Source organism: Myodes glareolus, chromosome 7 (genome assembly GCF_982192425.1).
Source record: "Myodes glareolus chromosome 7, mMyoGla1.1, whole genome shotgun sequence".
Taxonomy (NCBI): domain Eukaryota; kingdom Metazoa; phylum Chordata; class Mammalia; order Rodentia; family Cricetidae; genus Myodes; species Myodes glareolus.
The window spans coordinates 32,141,667-32,159,787 of NC_142032.1; the positions used below are offsets into that span (position 1 = coordinate 32,141,667).

At 42.2% G+C, this 18,121-nt stretch overlaps 1 long non-coding RNA gene across 1 annotated transcript in view; it reads left to right on the top strand.

Moving 5' to 3' along the window:
• Positions 1–193: 193 nt before the first annotated feature.
• Positions 194–18,121, top strand: part of LOC146893627 (uncharacterized) — a 33,817-nt gene continuing 15,889 nt past the window's right edge. Inside the window, exon 1 of the long non-coding RNA XR_015738366.1 lies at positions 194–279. This is a non-coding gene — a long non-coding RNA (uncharacterized LOC146893627). The remainder of the gene's footprint in view (positions 280–18,121) is intronic.

Genomic DNA, 18,121 nt, shown 5'->3' on the forward strand with positions numbered 1-18,121 from the left:
GGTTGAGGAGCCTCCACTGCAAATGAGGTGTCCGAGCAAGAAAGGATTTGCAGAAGAGGCCCAGCTGGCCAATGGGAGCTGAGTCCTTTGGTGTGAGAGGTCCTTCTGTCTATGTGTTACTTTTATTGGTTAATGAATAAAGAAACGGTCATGGCCTGTGATAGGGCAAAAGAATAGAGCTAGGTGGGGAAAACTAAAGTGAATGCTGGGAGAAAGGATGCAGGGTCAGGGAGACGCCATGGAGTCACCACCAGAGTCAGACATGCTGAAACTTTGCTGGTAAGCCCCTGCCACATGGCAATACACAAATTAATGGAAATGGATTAAATTAAGATGTAAGAGTTAGCTAATAAGAAGCTAGAGCTAATGGGCCAAGCAGTGATTTAATTAATACTGTTTCTGTGTGGTTATTTCAGTTCTGGGCATCTGGGATGAACTGGCGGCTCCTTGCAATATTCTTGACAGTGACTCCTGTCTGAGATCACAGTACCTTGGCTGTGCTCCAAGTCTGGTGTGGGCGGCCAGATATTTTCCCATGTGTTCTGTAATTGCCTGTGGTCAGGCCTGAGAGATCACACACAGGTTTCTGGGTAGAGGTCAACCTCCTCCCTAAGATTAGAAACAAATGTTCTCTCTAGGGTATTGACTATGGCAAGCCCCTACAATGTTTTACAGTATAGTAGAGAAACCTGAGTCTGTGGCAGTATGGTCAGGAGCCTTGCCAGAAATAGATGATTTACTTGAAATAAATGATTGAAGAGAGGGTACAAGGGTTTAAGGAATGCAGTGTCAGCAGGGCTAGCAGTGTGGAGGCCGTTAGTGTTCCTAGACTGGACTTGAGCCAGGAGAGAGACTGGTGAGAGAAGTTTCTTAAGAGATGTGTGGTTCAGTAGATGAAGGTAACTACTTCCCAGCTACAGCCCAACAAAGTGCCTGGGCTGTGAGCACCCGAAGAGGAGACTCCACAAAGAACCCGTCTGTCTTTTGCTAATGCTTTTTATCTGCTTCACCCAACTGAAGCCAGAGGGCCAGGCAACCTGTTTGATGTGGTCTGTAATGGAGTAGGACATAAAAAGTGGAGAAAGAAGAGAAGGTTGGTGTTGCAGAGGCAAGCAGACTGTCCAGTTCAGTGGTGCAGCTATATACATGCTCAATTTGGTATCCGTTATGCGTTTAGTTTGCTTGCACATAAACCTTTTGCTCACTATTAAGCCATTTGATTAATGATTTGCGTGCCTTTTCTACTTTCCGTAAGGTGGATGCAGAAGAGTGACTGATAGAACCTCCTAAAAGCTAACACTAACTACATGTGGACCAGCTTGTTTTCCTGTGCCTTCGTTAACTCTAAGTATAATTATTAATCTTTGCCATTTTAATAGAGGGAAATCCTGACTTGCTGTTTTAACCAGCATGTCTTTGACTTCAAGTTTTAAATAAATACAAGAACAAGTTGATTTTGGCATACCACATCCCATTTGACACTGGAGCGCCCTAGCTGAAAAGGGCCTCCTGATATATCTAATGGGGAAGCCCACAGCTCACCTAATATCTAATGGAGAAGCCCACAGCTCAGAGCTTTGCATAAATGTTCTAGATCCTCACTTTAATTTGAGGAAACCTGTATGAAAAGAAAGGTAACAAGACACACAAACAAATAATAGTTTTGAGGGTTGGAAATGCGCTGAGTGAACAGAGGCTTTTGTCACCAAGCCTAAGGACCTGAATTTGATCCTCAATACCAACGTGGTAGAAGGAGCTAAAGCATTGACCTCCACAAATGTGCAGTCGTCCACCCCCAAATAAATAAATAAATAAATACAGACATTTAAAATGACTTGGAGTAGACAAATAACGTAGGACTGACGAGGTGATAGCTCAGTTGGTATGTAAGCATGAGAACTTGAATTTGATTCCCAGCACCCATGTAAAAAGTCAGGAATGACGGGACGTTCCTCTGATTCCAGTATTGATAAGGCAGAGTCAGGTGATTCCTGGAACTCCCTGGCCACCCGGCTTAGCCTTCCTAATGGGCTCCAGGTCCCAGTGAAAGAATCCATCTCAAAACAGACAAACAAAAAAGGTAAAAACAAGGTAGCTGGCTCTTCAGGAATGGTTGACTTCTGGCATCCACAAGCACACACACATGCATGTGATGCATATGCACCTATGTGTGCATCCCACATACACGCAAGCCTACCTTCATGTATCCATCCCATTCCATCACCAGAGTCAATTAGAGCCTTGCATTGTCATCTCTGTATTAGGATTGAGTCCTTGAGACCTATGCCAAGGAGTGGTGTGGTTGGGATGTAACAGAAGATCTACTCTTAGTCTTTCTGAGAATTCTCCACACTGACTTCCATCGTGGCCGCACCAGTTTTCAATTAAAACAAGAGTGAGTAAGGGTTCTTTCTAGGCCTCCTCGCTAGCATTTGTTGTTATTTGTCTTCTTGACCCTAGCCATTCTGACTGGGGCGAGATGGAATCTCAAAGTACATTTAATTTCCATTACTCTAATTGCTAAGGATAGTAAACACTATTTTCCCAAACATTTCACATAATTTATTCTACTTTCCAGAGAATGGAGAGCTTTTTCATCCTTTTTAATTAATTAATTAAAAAATAAATGATGCTTTCTGATTTCACATACCTATTCCAGCCCCACTCCCTCCTCTTCTCCCACTCCCCTTGTCTTCCTCCACCCCACTTTCTACTCACTCCTCAGGCAGTAGGTAAGGCCTCGCATGGGGAGCCAACAAACTCTGACATATCACTTTGAGGCAGGATCACGGCTCTCCCCTCTATATTTAGGCTGAGCAAGGTATCCCTTAAAAAAGAACAGTCTCTAAAAAGCCAGTTTATGCCCTAGGGATAAATCCTGGTCCCACTGACGGTGGCCCCAACCATACAACTGTCACCCACATTCAGAGGGCCTAGTTTGGTCCTATGCAGGTTCCCTCACTGTCAGTCCAGAGTCAGGGAGCTCCCACTAGCTCAGGTAGGCTGTTTCTGTGGGTATCCCCATCATGGTCTTGACCCCTTTGCTCATATTATCTCTCCTCTCTTGGACTGGTCTCCTAATGCTTAGCCCAGTGTTTAGCTGTGAATCTCTGCATTTTCTTCCATAAGTTGCTGTATGAAGGTTCTATGATGACAATTAAGGTAGTCATCAATCTGATTATAGGAAAAGGCCAGTTCAGGCACCTTCTCCACAGACAGTTGTGAGCTGCCATGTGGTTGCTGGGAACTGAACTCTGCCAGTCCTCTGAAAGGGCAGCCAATGTCCTTAACCACTGAACCATCACTCCAGATTGGTTAGTAAATACTTTTAAAAGGTATTTATAGTTTTTCTTAAGTGTATTTCTTATATATTTTTATTTCTTGAGAGAACTCTGCTCAGATCCATAGCCAATCTGTGTTTCCTCTTCACTTCATTGACTGTTCTTTTGCTGTAGGGAAGCCTTTTAGCTTTATGAAGTCCCATGTGTCAATTGTCGGCCTTGATTCCTGAGCAAATGGAGTTTCATTTGGAGAGCCTGTTCCTGTACCTGTGTCTGGTAGGGTCCTGCCTGTGGGTTCTTCTAGCAATTTCAGCTCTTCAGGTTTCACACTCAGATTTCTGATCCATTTGAAGTTAAATTTTGTGAAGTGATAGATACAGATCTAATTTCATTCTACTACATATTGGTAAAACATTAAGTTTTGCCAATGCTATTTATTGAAGACACCATCTTTCCTCCAGTGTGTGTTTCTGGTATTGTTGTCAAATATCAGATGTCTGTAGTTATATGCATTCAAATCTGTGTCTTCTATATTTTTCTATCCATCTAATCATTTTGCAGCTTGTTGTCTATTTCCGTGTGGACCAAATATAGCAATCTCTGAGGCCTCAAGGCCGAAGCTTGTAGTCTCTGCATTTAGACAGTCGCCCAAGTAGGCTCCAACTTTCCTGACACTGACAGTGGTCACGTGGTTGATGTGACTGACCTATGAATGCCCTCCCAGTATCTGTGTTGGTGATTCTACGATGGATTCTCCAATTACCGACTAGAAAAATACCACTGCTTGTCCTAGTGTCCTTCCCAGCTTAGGCTGGACCTTTTGTATTTCTTGTTGTCTGTTTCTATTCAACTTCATTTGCCTGTTTTCTTGTACAAAGGACTTTATTTTTAGTTTAATTTGTTTTTCAGTTTCTCCACGTAAATTTCACACAGTCACTTTAGTGCAGAACCGGTGTAATAGCTACAAAGATTTGTTCTCATCTTTTCCTTCTCTCCTATTCCACTTTACCTTCGTGTGTTTCTCTGAACTTTTCTGCACAGGGCACAGAGGAATTAGAACCCCTCTGTTTTGGGGGAAAAGAGCAGAGAGTAGTTTGAAGATGGCTCATCATTGCCACGGCTTAATGCTGAAACTCCTGAAACAAAGTGCTGTAACATGAGGGCTGGCTTGTTGGGGTATCTGTCCCGCCCAGTACCCCATTGCCAGCAAGTCCCAGAGAAAATCAATCACACAGAGATCTCTATAAGTTATAAAGCTGATTGGCCCATTAGGTCAGGCTACTTATTAGTTCTTATAACTTATCTTAACCCATTATTCTGATCTACGCTAGCCATATGGCTTGGTACCTTTTTCAGCTGTCAGATCACATGTTGCCTCTTTGGTGATCTGGGCAGGAATGGCAGAGGGAGCTTCCTGCTTCCCAGAATATTCCTGTTCTCATCGTCCCGCCTCCACTTCCTGTCTGCTTGACCCACCTATACTTCCTGCCTGGCCAATCAGCGTTTTATTAAAATACGTAATTGACAGAATACAGATAATTCTCCTGCACCAAAGTGCCAGAAACCATGTGACTCTCGCAGTTCTAGAAGCTGGAAGATGGACATCTGAAGATGGTGAGAGCTTGCTTCTTGGTGAAGACCTCCCTGCTGGCTTGGTGCCATCTCATTGTGTCCTCATACGGCCAGAGTTCCCTGGTGTCTCTTCCCCACCCCATGACTTCATGTGTAAGTCAGACTTTCAATGCCATGACAAAAACCTGGGAGAACAATTTTAGATGAAGAAAACTGGCTGGGTGGTGGTGGCACCCACCTTTAATTCCAGCACTCGGGAGGCAGAGGCAGGCAGATCTCTGTGAGTTCAAGGCCAACCTGGTCTACAAGTGTTAGTTCCAGGACAGCTAGGGTTGTTACACAGAGAAACCCTATCTCAAAAAAACAAACAAATAAACAAACAAAAAAAGAAGGAGGAGGAGAAGAAGAAAACTTTATTTGGGGTCATGGCTTCAGGGGTTTCTAAGGTAGCCCAGATCCTTAGCTTTAGACCTGAGACAAGGGAGCACAGCAGGGCAGTAGGGGCACGTGGCAGAGAAAGTTGCCACCTTCTAGAAACAAGGAAGTGGACAGTGATAAGAAGGGATCTTTGAAAGTGTGCCACCAGAAACTCATTTTCTCTTATTATACCCTACCTCCTAAACATGCTGCCACATCCCACAATAGTGCACCAGCTGGGGATTAAACCTCAAATACATGATGAACATATCAGGGACATTTCATACTAAAACAATAATACCTTATTGAAGTGAAATGAAAGAAACCATTAAACTGAGCTCCTTAAGGCTCTGTGTCCAAAGACATTACAAACAAGGGTTTTGACTTAGTAATTTGGGGAGCTCATTGAAGTGTTTGCCCAGCCTAAGTTCCACGGAAAATCCTAGCTTCAATCACTGGCCAATTATTTCATGTCTAACATTTGCAAAGCCTTGAGGGGCCTCAAATTCACGACCCTCTTGTCTGCACTACTGGAGTACTCAAATGCTGGGATTGCAAGTATGAACTGCCAGGCCTGGGAAGAATCTGTTTCTAACCTTCTGTGATAAGGACTGTCTAAGGACTGTACTTTCAGTAGCTATGATACAGACCTCTAATACTCAGAAGCATTGATTTGGAAACTTAGAAGAAAAAAGTTTTGAACTTTATTTATAAGCACCACTTCATACATATGCATAAATTACAGATGTATAAAATTATGTGTAAAAATGTAATGACTGTTAAATATGGCTTAATATGTTAAATCATAGTTGGTTTCAAATAGTATACCAGGTCTTGTAGATCTTAGACCCAACCATTCCAAGCACTTCCTCTGCCTGATTCTCTTTAGATATTCTAACTCTATCCTCCTGAGATGGGGATGAACAAAGATTCTCTCTTCCGGGAAGAAGCTCGGAGCTAGAAGATAAAGACAGATGTTGGTAGGCATGGGTCAACTTCACTTTTTTTCAAAAACTGTATTGTGTCAGATATGGTAGTGCATGCCTGTGGTCCATGCACTTGGAAGGTAGAGGCAGAAGGTTCAGATTTAAGGTCATCCTTGGCTATGTATTGAGTCTGGGCTACATAAGACATTGTCTCAAAAACCAAGCATTCTGAACATTAAAAATACTTCCCACGCTCTAGTATCTGTAACAACCTCATAGGATGCTTGCGGACACTGCAGCTGACTGGGCTGTGCTCTGATGTGTTAGTACTAGCAATGGCAGAGGCAAAAGACTAAGGGGGCACTCCAGGTGAGTCTGACAAGTTGGCCCTGGACCCTGTTTTGAGAAACGTGGATTTTCCAGACTTGCAGTTGATACGGGAGAATTGTCTGTATTCTGTCAATCATTTTAATAAAACGCTGATTGGCCGGGCAGGCAGTATAGGCGGGAAAGCCAGACAGGAAGTAGGGGTGGAGCAAAGAGACTGGGAGTATTCTGGAAGCAGAGCTCCCTCAGCACTCCTGTGCAGACCACTGAAGAGGCAGCATGTAACTTGCCCAGCTGAGAAAGGTACGGAGCCAATGTGGCTAATGTAGATAAAGCTAATGGGGTAACATAAGTTATAAGAGTTAACAAGAAGCCTGACCTAATGGGCCAATCAGTTTATAACCTTATGGAGTCCTGTGTGTGATTTTCTCTTTGGAATTTGCCAGCTGTGGGGTACCAGGTGGGATGGAAGCCCCAACAAGCTGGCCCTCATGTTACATGCAGTCACCTCTGGAGAAGTATAAGAAAATGGGCAAATATTCCCATCTGGTCAATTGTAGTTTTTGAGTTTTAGTAAGAGAAAAATAAAAGAGCCCCCTCCATCAGCAGACAGACTGCCAGTCATCCCTCTGTAAATTTTCCAAATGCAAATCAACATCCCCCCAAATCCACAAGAACCCAGGATTATAGATCTGTAGCTGCCAATGTTTCCTCCCTCATTTCTATATGAGTCATATAAATAAGCACGCTTTACATGGGGTACCAGGAAGTATACACCTAGAGGGCACATTCACAGTGTACACACCACACACACACACATACACAAACACCACATATACACACATACACCACACAATACACAAACACCACATACACATACACACCACATACACACACACATACACCACATATAAACACATACACCACACAATACACAAACATCACATACACACACACACACACACCACATACACATATATACACACACCACACATCATACACACACACACTCACCACATGTCTTTCTCTCTCACACACACACTTTTCTGAAGTAGAGGTTTAATCAGAATTTGTAATACTGACTTTGTGGTTGTTACACTCAGATGTTTCACTGCCAGGAAATGAACCATGACATGAGGTCTGTGATTAGCGTGCTGAACTCATTCCTTCAGAAGTACTAGCCTGACATGGTCACGTCTTGTCACAGTGTCACAAGCTTAGAGCGTAATAAGACTCAATTTAAGACCCTGTAGCTTCGAATAGTGGATCTCAAAGCTAGCACTCAGACATTAGACTCTTCATTCAGTGGTAAGTCCACCATGGCCTTTCTCTCAGGGAGATCTATTTGAATTATTTTGAAGGGCACAAATGTCTTTTCCCTAAACAAGCCACTAGATGGTAGTGTAAACTCTCTGGACAGTGGGCCTATTAGCCGAGTTTAGCTGGGATAAATTCAGGTTTGGATTCTCTATTTGTACCCATGTCCTGTGGCTTTTCAAATTGATTCTACTTTGTGGGGAAGCTGAGAATTATTCCCACCCGGAGAAACAGTGATGTGATAATTTCTTTTAGCATAGAAAGTCTAATAAGATGGTTAAACACAATTGTAGTAGCTTTGTAGTTATCATCTTCAAAGAAATACTCTGCTAAGTAGAAATAACCCAATTTTAAAAATGGACTACAGAATTAAGCAGAGAGTTCTCAAAAGTTAGAACACAAATGACTGAGAAACACATAAAGAAATGATCAATATCCTTAGACATCAGGGAAATTCAAATAAAAACCACTTTGAGATTTTTATCTTACACCAGTCAGAATGACTAAGATCAACAAATGACAGCTAATGCTGGGGGAAGATGTAGGGAAGGGAGAGAACACTTGCTCATTGCTGGTGGGAGTGCAAACTTGTCCGGCCAGTATGGAATGTCATGTCGGTTCCCTGGGAAACTGGAAATAGAGCTACCTCAAGATCCAGCTATACCACTTTGGGCTTATACCCAAAGGACTCTACATCCTGCTACAGAGACACTTGCTCATCCATTTTTTTGATGCTTTATTCACAATAGCCAAAAATTGGAAACAACTTAGATGTCCTTCAGCTGATGAATGGATAATGAAAATGTGGTATCTTGACGCAATGAACTATTACTCAGCTGTTACAAAAAATTATGAAATTTGAAATTTGCAGACAATTGGATGGAGTTAGAATCATCCTGAGTGAGATGAACCCAGACCTAAAAAGACAATACTGCGTGATTTCCCTTATATCTGAATGCTAACTATCTACACGTAGCATTCTACATTCTATATAATCATAGAAGTTAGGTAACTAGTAAGGAACTGGGGGAGGGGATCTTCTAAAGAAGGAGGAATAAAATATAGTGTTATGAAAAGACAGGAGTGGGGGCTGGAATGGGGGGATTAAATGGGGAAGGGAGAAAAGGGAGAATCGGTGGTTTGAATGAGAATGATCCCCATAGGCGCATATGTTTGAATGTGTGATCTCCAGTTAGTAGAACTTTTTGGGAAAGATTAGGAGGTATGGCTTTGTTGGAGTAAGTATGGCCTTGTTGGAAGAAGTATGTCACTGGGAGTGAGTTTTGAGGTTTCAAAAGCCCATGCCAGGTCCAATTCCTATTTCTCTGCCTGATACCTGTGGATCTGGATGTAAAGCTCTCAACTACTGCTCTAGTGCCATGCATGTCACCATGATGCTCATGGAGTAACCCTCAAAACTCGTAAGTAAGCCCCTAGTGAAATGTTTTCCTGTGCAAGAGTTGCTTTGGTTATGGTGTCTCTTCACAGCCATAGAGCAATAACTAAGGTGGGGTGGGGTAAAAGAGGGACTAAAGGGAGGGACAATTAACACTAAGTATTATTTGAGAACCATATGGAAACCTACTACTGTAGATGCTTCCTAAATATATATAAGAGAAATCTAAATGGAGTCCCCAAATGATGACAGAGACAATGCACTAAGTGAAGCCTCCACTGCCAGGAATAGGTACATCTAGTTGGATTTTATACCAAAACGGCATCAAGAAAAACCCCAAACATCTTGGGCATTTGCCAAGCCTTTTGGTTGTGCTCTACAAACTGATGGTAATGCTCTGTTGCTGAAGACAACACTTGCATATCTCACTGAATACAGAGCCGTCAAGCTGGCGCCTAACTAGGGACTTTGCCCCTGCTGACTGTTGTTCACTGTACTGTAAGGAACCCTGCACTCGATTAGAGGAGAAAGGCAACCATCAACTCAACGTCAGACCCTGAGATGTACAGTGGTGACCTGCCTGCAAGGGATGATGCTGGTGAAATACTGGCACACTGGTTGTAACCAGCTTCTCTCTGATTGATTGGATTTAAGACTCACTCCATGAGGTAGAACCTATCCCCGACACTGCTCTAGTGGTTAAAAACTTGAGACTAGATAGGCCATGGATCAAGGGAAAACCAAATACTACTGTTTCACTAGAGGAACATAGCAACATGATGTATCCTGATGATATTCTGTCAGACCCACAGATCAATGCCTCACTCAGCCATTCTCAAAGACGCTCCTTCTTGTGGAATTAGCACAGAGACCCACAACAGGACAACACACACACACACACACACACACACACACACACACACACACACACACAGTGTATTGTGAGCTACTCAGTCCTAGATGGTATGTTCCAGGGAACTCTGCAGAAGAGGAGTCAAAGAGATTTTAAGAGTGAGAGAGATGGATGACACCAAGGAAACAGTGTTCTTCCAACATAACAGAGCTGATGCACAGAGACTTGCAGAGACTGTGGCAACATGCACAGATCTTGCACATGTTCAAGCCAGATGGGATACCAGCCCTGAGATGGGGAACCAAGAAACTTCTTGGTTAGTGTGTTGCTATTGATGCCCTCTTTCAGAGGAAAATTAGTTTTCTCCAGTGGAATCTGACTGGGTATATTAGCCACATTTCAGACTAGGCCCATTGACTGCTAAGCAGTGGATGGTCAACACAAAACGAACTCAGTGATATTTTTGTCAATTTTTTTTGTCACATATTGCTTTATTTGGACATTTTTATGTGTCTTCTTGGCCTTCTACTTCTGTATTTTGGTTTTTATTTTATGGGGGAGTCTGTGAGTTTCTTATTATTTTTGTTATTTTTTAAAAACATGAAGGCATAGAGTTAGTTGGGTGGCTAAGGAGGTAGACAGGATTAGGAGGAGTAGGGGAGGGGGAAAAGTGATCAGAATATATTGTATGAAAATTTTCTTCAATTAAGATTTTTTACAGGAATAACAGAAGGAGAAATGTTCTGCTTTGTATGATTTTTTAAAGCTGCATTAAGGGTAGAAGCATGACCTATGCATGTACCACCAACTAGTGATCTCTCTCTCTCTCTCTCTCTCTCTGTTGCTCTCGTTCTACTATTTCTTTATTTCTATCTTCTTTTCTCATTCTCTCTTCCCCTCTCTTTCTCCATATACTTTTCACTCTTTTTCTTTGAAGAATCCGGATAAATACAACCATCAAGGGGATAATTAGAATAGGCTACTTTAAAACAATCACTTTAGCACACGAAAAAGAAACTGAGTTAAGGTAAATGGAAAGATAGCTAGAAAGCACTGCTGTCGTCTCCCACCCCCAGTCACATTTCTCTGAGGCCTTGTGAAATGAGGTGCCCATCTGTGACCCACACTGTTGTGTGTCTACTGCTGCCCACAGCTTTTACCACATCAGTGACCCACACTGTTGTGTGTCTACTGCTGCTCACAGATTTTTATTGCATCTGTGACCCACACTGTTGTCTATGCTGCTGGCCACAGCTTTTACTACATTATGAGCACTTGATAATAGTTTTTAGTTGAATGAGTGGGCACTTTTGAAGTCTTACAAACAGAAGAAAAGATGAGCACGTAGTGTGAGAGGATCCGGAGAAAGTTATGACAACCACATACTCAACAAAAGGTCAGTTTCCAAGATCTGCACATGAGTTCTACATCCCAGCTTTAAAAAGTTCAAGAGAAAGATAAACATGGGGACAGGACTGTACCAGCACAGGAAGCTAATCAGCTCATAAGCCCTTAAACTTTATTAAAACAGTAACAGAATGACATGAGACTGTCAGGAAGCTGCTAATCTAACAATAAAGTATGGGTAAGAATATGAAGTAAAAGAATTCATACATTATGCTTGTGAGTGTAAATCGATACAACCACTTTAGGAAACAATGTAGCATAAAAATTTTTCTACCCAGGAGTCTTTAGCCCCACTCTATTAGTTCTATTGGCAGAAACAACATCAGGGAGAAAGATTTAAATTTGGTTCACAGTCCATCACGACAAGATATGGCAGCAAGAGTGGCACAGGACTGGAACAGTGGAAGCATGAGGTGGCAGCCGGGAAACCACATGTTCATATTGGATGCAACCCTATCTTTATGCCCCTGTGAAGATGGAAGTTTTGTCCTGCCTGGTCCCACAGCCGTTCAGTCCCATAGAAACACACAGAGACATATATTAATTATAAACAGTGATATATAAGAGTTTATAACAGTGTTATATATGTATATATATAACTGTTAATTATAAACTATTAGCTCAGGCTTATTATTAACTAGCCCTTACAACTTAAATTAACCCATAATTCTTGTCTATGTTCAGCCACATAGGCTTGGTACCTTTTCTCAGTAAGGCATTCTCATTCTGCTTCTTCTGCGTCTGGTTGGTGACTGCGTCTCTACCTTTCCCCTTCCCAGAATTCTCCTAGTCTGGTAGCCCTGCCGATACTTCTTGCTTGGCTACCGGCCAATCAGCATTTTATTAAACCAAGATAGGTGACAAATATTTGCAGTGTACAAGAACATTATCCCATAGCACCCCTGCAGCTCAGTCCCATATCCAAAAGGTTCTATAACCTCCAAACAGCACCATATGAGGACCAGGTATTCAGAGCCACTAGTCCATGGAGGACATTTTTATCCAAACCAGAGCGTACTCCTAGAGAAACCATTGCACATCAGTCATGGGAAACATAAGAAAAGCATGGGAATGTTCAGAGCAGTGCAGCTTAGCATGCAAAGAAACAGAAACTTGATGAGATATCTATCGGCAGGTGTGTCTAACTATTGACGAGCAAAGAAAGGTGGCGTGACGATGTCAGCTCTTGCGTAGTCCCTGAACAATGTCTTCTATGCTATCCAACCAGAAAAGGCAGAATAGATTATTTCTTAAACTCAAGCAATGTAGTTCAGCTTGTCCTTTCATTTTCCTTCCACTCTCAAAATGATTTATAAGCCAGATGTGGTGACTTTAATCCTTGCTTTAAGTACCTTGGAAGGCAGGCAAAAGCTGTGAGTTCCAGGCCAACCTGGTCTACACAGAGAGGGTGATATAGTGAGACCCTGTCTACAAACAAACTAGAAAAGCAAACCCAAACAAAAAACTTACAGTAGGAAGTATGGCTGTGAAAGAGAAATAATTTGCCAAGTTGAAACTCTGACTTTAGAAAGTCTGCAGTGTGAGCGTACAAACAAAATACTTTTAAAAACATTTTCATGACCAACTTTGGAATGTTTATTAGTCTCTGACTTGCACACTGCCTTTGTTTTCATTTTGAAACCTACTTACACCCTAATAAATTGATCCAGAAAAGCCATGGGGAGGGTGTGGTCAGTTCCTTTTGCAATAGTAATGACCTAATGCTTGAGAGAACTGCCCTTTCCTCATAGCTGAGGCCACTTCAGCCACTGATGAGAACAGCAGATACTGCAGGACGTGCCCCCTCCTGCTCAGCAGATGCCAATGGCTCGCCCGCTGAAGGCGGCAGTGCCAGGGAATCTGTTTACTCTGCTAAGCCCAGTTATGAGAATCCCAAATGTGCCCTCAAGAAAAGCAACATCAGGGTTAAAGATTGAATTCCATATCTCAGGAACAGCAGGAGGGGGTGGAGGAAAAAGAAAAACCCTCTCAGGAAGCAGTAGACTCAGTTGATATGCTAGGGGAAGAAAATATTATTGAGTTCTTAGATAATCTTATTATATAAAACAATAAGTTCCAAGCAAAGAGTGAGAAGATTAGAGAGGTCAGACACATTTGGCTCCCAGTGCTGGTTATTGCTAACCAGTCAAACTCGGTTATGTAGTTTGAGAAAGCTGCTTAAAATGTTAAGTCCTGGCTCCTTTATTTGTAGACTAGACGAAATAGAAGAGTCACCTTGCAGATTTCTGAGAACATAATAATGTCTGTTTCTTTTGTAGCCTATTCCATGGAAGGCACACAATGGCATTAAGAGGGACTTCTGGGTTCTGAGTTGAGTGGCTTGTTTTATTTATCAAAAGTTGCTTTAGAAGTCTCTTAAAGGATTTTTATACTGACAAGTTTATGTGCTGTATTTAAGCCACAATTTCAAGATAACTATCCTGAAGGCACAATGACGATATAAATCTACCACTAGAAGTGGGTTAGGTAGCAGATTTTATCTCTGTGAGTGACACTGAGAGGCTCCACAGTCCTACCCAGAAGAACTTGTTTGACATCTGCATGAGGTGTGTTAGGCCTTCCTAACCTAACTCATTCAAACTGGAGCTCTTCCATCAGCGGGTCGGTTCTTTCTCCATCTCAGTAAACTATGTTATACATCCAGATGCTCAGGCCAGAAATTTTAGAATTATTTCCAAGTCACTCCATCCCTTTTAAAAATATATTTTTTAAATCTTTGAGAATGTCTAACAATGTATTTTGATCATATACACTCATCCCCCAACTCCTAGATCCATCCTTACCCCTATGCACCCAATTTCTAGTTTTCGTTTTTGTTTTTTAAACTCCTGAGTTCAGTTTGTGTTACCCAACTACTCTTGGGAGTATGACCTGCCTTAGAATGTGGTCATCCTACCATGGATCAACGCCATCTAAGAAAACTGACTCTTCTTATTCCAGAAACTATCAAATGCCAATAGTTCTTAAGTTAGTGGTGAGATTTCATGTCTACCCTAACCCTTCCCACGATGGCATTTTGGGTGGCATGATGTAAAGTAGGTCTTGTGTATGATGTCACAGTCTCTGTGGGTTTATATGTGCAGTTGCCCTGCTGTGTCCAGAAAGCAGTTTCCTCTAAGTTACCTATCACCTCTGGCCTTTGCAGTCTTTCTGTTTCTTTTCCTTGAAGATCCTTGAGTTTGAGTTGAGGGGTATGGTATGTCAATCCCATGTAGGGCTGAACACTGCAGGGTTTCTTATTGTATGCATGACGACCAGTTGAGGGTCTCAGTCTCCTGTTAATTGCCATCTACTACAAGCAAAAACTTCCCTATGCTTATTCCTTTTTTAAAATAGAGTTTTTTTTTCATATTAGAAAGTCAATAGTACATAAACCCATCCTAGCTAAAGAAGTTCGATAATGAAGATAACTTTATTTATAGGTGAATTTCTCATCTGGTCTTTGCTTTCTCTTGATTTGTTTTGTGTGTCACTTAACAAGTCTGCTCTCCTGAGGGTTCTCTGTAGGCCTTTCCTCCCCTGGATATGTCCATGCATGGCTTCCAGGGTCTTTTCTTCTATTCCATTCTTTGCTGGAGCTAGGTGCATCTCCCTTTGTTTAGCATTCCCAGGACCTCAGCTCTGGCGTCTCTACATCACGAAAAAGCTTCTGCTCTCCCTCTCCTTCCAGGTCCCTTCTTTCCCTGGCCATGCTGATGGCTTCCAATAGTTGATGACTCTCTAGTGAGAATGGCTCCATCATTATTCTCCCCAGAACTCTCTTAGTTTTTGAAACCTAGGCTTGGGGCAATGGAGATGTAGTTTAGTGGTAGAACACTTCTCTAGCATGGGCGAGGCCTTGTGTTGAGCCCTTGGTACTAAGAAGAAGGGAAAAGGGCATAGGGAGAGAAGAATTTTCCTTGGTTCTATTCCTTACCTCTAGAAAGTTCCTCATAAAGATTTCTTTCTTACAAACTTGTCCTCTTCAGAGTCACTGTTATTTCCTGAATAGTTGTTTTTCTTTCCTTTCTTCAGTTCTGTATTTTCTTTGCGTCCTGAAATCTCAGAAGAGAAAGAGAGGGAGGAAAGAAGAGAAGAATTTTTTTTGAATGAGCGTTGTGTGTGTTTAATTCTGCCTTTTTTGCAAACTTTTCTTTTTAATATGCCTTCCTTCCCCTCCACTCTCCCTCTTCCTTTCCTTTCCCCTTCCTTTTACTCCCTTCCTGTCCCCACTCCTCTCCTGTCCCCTCCTTTCTTTCCCAGTTTAACCAATTTACTGAGAAGTTCTGCTTTTGTCTGGTTGTTGGTAACATTAAGAATCCAGCTAGGCAGATCCTCTTCATCCCAGTGGCAGCATTCTCCTGTAATGAGCCTTTTGTAGTCATTTCTCCGCTACACCTGAGTTCAGTACAAACCCACTGTTTCTCCTGTCTCCCTTCGAGCTGTGTTGATGTGACCACATCTGGGACAGGAATGCGCTGCGCATTTTGAACCTGAACAATTAGTTAAGTGCCAATCCCAGATGTCTGTGTTACCTATGGCATATTTTGTTTTGGGGAAGCTCCTTTCTACCATTCTAATTTGTTTTCTTAGGATTTCTTTCACTTGTTTTATGTTTTAGTTCCCAATAGGGCTTCAGACATGAAATTTAGGCCATTCTTTCCTTATTCATCTCCCAAGAACTTGATAATCATGAGATGGTTCTTATTCATCAAACAACAGCTGTTCCACTTCTTTTTATTGTTTCATCCTTCAGTGTTTTCTGTTCTGCCATCTCCAGCTTTCCAATTCTGATTTTTCAGGTAAGATGAAAGTCCTTTTTGTACATGGGACTGATGATGGCATTTTCCATCCTGGGGTCAGAGCTGGGAAGGGCAGTGGCCATGTCTGTGAGCAACATGACCAAATCCTACTGCCCATCAGAACTTCCCGTCCATCACTTCTTAACCTGGCATGGCATTTGGGAATTTCCAAGAATTTGGAGCATACTTCCCCAGAACTGTGGATAAAGGCCAACCAAATCCCCCATCTCTGTTTATTTATTCTGAGATGAAATCATGCTTTTAAATATTTTAATAGCATAAACATCTGCTTCTCAGCATTCCAAAGCACCCTGGTGTTCAGAAGGGTGTTTACAGCTAAGGGGAACTTTAAATCTGTCAACAGATCTCATCTTAAAAACTGAAGTAAGACAAATGGGATAAGGGTACAAGTGAAATTAGAGGGCTGTTCATAGCAGAAGCACAGTGAAAGGATTCTTCTCAATCTAACCACGGTGAAACTTTAACACACTGCTGAAAACCAAGATGAACTTCTCTCCTTCGTGTATTATGTAGCTATATATATATGTATATGTGTGTGTGTGTGTGTGTGTGTGTAAATACACACACACACACACACACACACACACTTTTAGTCTCACTGTATGGCCCTGGCTAGCCAAACTTGCTATCTAGACTGGGCTGGCCTTGAACTTACAGTGATTGGCCTGTCTCTGTCTTTTGGGTGCTTAGATTTAATTTATAAAAGCCAACTTGTATAATAATTTTCATAAAGTGCTTCACCCATTTAGCCAAACACCTTTACATATATAATCTTATGTGAGATTTACAGGAGATGTATGTAGGCTAAAACGAGCGGTCTCCCATTTTGCAAAGCAGGTAAGGTCAGCAAGGTTGAGGGCAGTTAATGATTTGCTACTGGGTGGAGCCCATAAGAAAAACTCTGCTGTCCACTTTGACTGACTGCTTCAACCTTCTACAGTACTCTATGGCAGCAAGGATGCCACTGACCCAGTAATGGCATGGCTTAAAGTGGATTTATAAACATTAGTGATGAATGCCTGAGATTTATCTCTACCCGGAGGCAAGGGTTATTGTGAAATAGGAGTTAAGGTGCTGTAATGTAATAAAAATAAATATCTGGACTTCTACCACATTTATTGTGCATAGCTCCTTAAACACTTGGTAAGAGTATCTTTTGTGTGCCAACAAAAGAGTTGGCACCTGAAAGGGCTCTTAGAGAACTTCCGATGAAATAAAAAGACTAGGTTCTAAGTGGGTACCTGGCACTCTCGCACTAGTGCCTCGGACCACGTACCTAATCCGCAGGGAAGGGTGAAGGGCTGAAGTGGGGTCAGCCACCAGTGGCATTGATTATTTGATATCACTGTAATTGCACCAGCCTGAAAAATCTCCGAAAGAGAGACCTCAGAGGGCTTCCTGGTGGGTGAACATACATGAAAAGTGACATTCCCAGAGAGACGGGTAACCTCAATACCCCTGCCCATACCTCTTTCTTCTTACTGTTCCCGGGCCGTATCCTTTATAATACAATGACAATGGCAGGCAGAGTGGTTTTTGAGTTCTGTGGATCACTATAGCAAATTATCACAGGGTGTTCCAGGAGCCCCTGAAATTAACCAGATTGGAGGTCCAAGGATGGGGTTTAGGATATAGCTCAGTTGGCAAAGCGCTTGCTTGGAATACACAAGACCCTGGGTTCCATCTTCAGGACTTTGGGTCGAGGAAGAAAAGGAGAGTGCCAGCGTCAACTGTGGGCTTGTGTGTAGAATATATGAGGTCAGGGTGGTTTTGTAAATCTGAGCTTCGATGTCAGAATTAAA